Raw genomic sequence first — 3,303 nt, forward strand, 5'->3', positions numbered from 1 at the left:
TCTTTGTGAATATCAAGATACGCCGGATTTTTCTTAAATTTTAATAATATTGGTAAAACATCAATTAATTCCTCCAAATATGAATTGTTTTTAGGGCGCATCATTCAGATAAACTCGTGTCTACCTCTTTTCTACAATGTATTGAATGTTCGGTACTTGTATAGTTTAATCAAGATATTAAAAAAAAATGAAAATATCGAAAAAAGGTTATATTGTACGTATCCGTTTTAAACTGAAGATCTCGGAAAAAAATTCACTTAATTTGATCGAGTGTTTTTTTTTTGTTTTTGTTTTTTTTTACAGCGGAAAACACGGTTTTATGAAAGCACTTTGAAGGCAGACATCTTGGAATTTTAAAAATTTTTGTTTGGATTTTAGAAACGCCACGGGGAGATAACTCAGTTTAAAGCGCCGACACTCCATCCCCATCCTTAATACTAGCTTTTCTTGCTAAAAATCGAATCTTTTACTCAGTATCATATATTGTTTTTTCGCAGTAAAACAAAAACTACTTGATGAAATTAAGTGAATTTTTTTTTCGGGGAACTTCATCCCATAACGGATAATTTAAACTTTTTTCGATATTTTCATTTTTTAATGTCTTCATTAAACTGTACAACTACCGAATGTTCTGATTGGCTAAACTAAAAAAAGACTATGTGGATATATAAATTTTGTCGTCCAACAAACCACACAGTGAAGAGCAAAGAGACATACACAAACGACACAAATAGGCGGAACTTGCCAAGAACTAAAAGAAATATGGAACTTGAAGAAAATCAACATAATACCTAATTATTGTAGGAGCATTAGGAACAGTTCTAAAGAACTTGGAAGCAAGATTAAGAGAAATCGGAATAAATGAGAAGGCTCAGACTATGCAATAGACAGTAATACTAAAAACAGCGAACATTTTAACACAAATTCGAATGCGGAACTTAATCTACAAGAATGACAATCGCCAACCCGGCATATAGAAAAAGCAAGAGAAATAAAACAAAAATCAAAGTTGTTTACTGACTACTACCTCCCCTTCCCCTTCTCATATCCCTTACCCCACCCCCGCCCATATTCATCTCCTCTCTTCACTCTCCCCAAAATGGTCAAAGATTCAAGGAAGAGGGAAAATCGAGGATTGGAAGCACCTACCAGACCTCCACCGAATTACTGTAGAGGGAACTGGGACGTTGGGGAAGTTTATTGCCACCCAAATTCCAGTAAAAAAACCAATGGTCGTTGCCAGCTAGAAATCAATGGTAAGCGACTGTTAGGATGGAGCAAATTTATATATAGGCAATTTCCAAGGAAAATATGACAATTAACCAGTTTAATTTTTCATACTACTTGTTGCTCCATATTCGCATAGTGTTGTTAAAACAGATAACTGCTTGTTTCTACTCAATCCTATCATGATATAAATCTCAACCGTCTGTTTAAATGCATGTATGTATGTATGTATGTATGTATGTATGTATGCATCGCAAAACTTTCGAAAGAGGCGACGGATTTTCACGAGATCGGTATCTTTTTTAAGCACTTTTCTACAGGGAGAGGTCGGTTTTTTCGCCGATATTTTCGAAAGTGATCGCCCCTTTTCGATTGTCTAGCCTTAATTTAAACCTATGTCACTTCCCGTTTGGTGATGTGCGCAACAACTAACGCGTCACGTTTTTTTTTTCACTTTCTTTTCTTTCTTCACTGCCTGTCTACTACCACTATTCCTTTCTTTTTTTTCTTCTCTCAACACACACCTACAAACACTCAGGAAACGCCGGATACCCGGTATAAGAAATACAATACTCAGTACAACAATAAATCCGAAATAAGTATTAATCAAAATATCATATTTAAACGTATTCTATAACCGGGCAATGTCGGGCCACCTTTTAGTATGTATATATATATATATATATATATATATATATATATATATATATATATATATATATATATATATAATACTTGTTTATTGTTATATAAACATGCTCACATCCCGCTGCTACAAATAGCCACTTGTAGTCAAGTCGCTGCCTGATGATATCTGTTGTTTGATTGAAACAAGTGGCTATTTGTAGCAGCGGGATGTGAGCATGTTTATATAACAATAAACAAGTATTATCAGCTCTTTTTATTGAGCACTATCTAACAACCTCGTTGAATTCATTAGTCCATTACTTTTGAATAAAAAACCCGAGTATATATATATATATATATATATATATATATATATATATATATATATATATATATATATATATATATATATATATGTATACATATATATATATATATATTATAACTTTTATATATTTTTAATTTTAAATAAATGAGAATGTAAATATATAAAGTATTAATCACAGTAGGGGGTGATAAGTAGTCAAATCCTAAGATTGGTAAATTATAAATATATATCCACTTTGAATTTGGAAACAGACGAAACTCAAAAGTAAGGGATTAATTTTTATAACTTGAATAGGCTAGCCAAATTAATTAAGAAAAGGAAACTAGATCTAATATCTGTAACATGTTTTGTTCTTAAGATTTAGGGAAGTTGTGTTTGATCAACAGTGCTGGGTAGCCATGATTTAATATACTGTTTTGTTTTTAAATCCCCGAAACAGTGTTTCATAAGAAACAACTGATGATCCCTTGAATTAATATTAGTTCTATAGTGAATTCGAAAGAGCAAGTTGATGCATTGATTGCAGGTGATTAAATGACTTACTGACTAAATAATTTTCTAACGAATGATAAAAAAATATAAAAATTAAATATATATATATATATATATATATATATATATATATATATATATATATATATATATATATATACTCCAAGAATTATGTTTTTGGGGGGTTGGATATTCATATTAAAAAACTTTTTATATTTATTTAAAATAATACAGTGGAAAAATTCATCGGCAAAAGATCCAGCTAATTAGTATATTATTTTAAACGTTCATTTTAATGAATTCTCTATTAGAGTTTTTTTTTTCCGTTTTCATGCGGGGTGATTATATTTAATTAACTATTACTTGTAATTATATTCATGCAGATATTCTACATGATTTATACGCGTAAAAATCTTTTAGCAACAACAAACCTCTTTCTCTATATATGCGTATATATATATATATATATATATATATATATATATATGTTTGTTTATAATTTGCTACCAAACTTCTCCGTCAGTATTTGGTCTACAGCCAGGAAACTTATTATATAGCCATGCAAAACTTTATATTTGTGTTTTAGCCGGGAATAATTGGTGCAAAAGAGTGAAAATTAAAGCAACGGA

This window comes from Euprymna scolopes, chromosome 39, assembly GCF_053919585.1.
Source record: "Euprymna scolopes isolate OS-2025 chromosome 39, ASM5391958v1, whole genome shotgun sequence".
NCBI classification, from domain to species: domain Eukaryota; kingdom Metazoa; phylum Mollusca; class Cephalopoda; order Sepiida; family Sepiolidae; genus Euprymna; species Euprymna scolopes.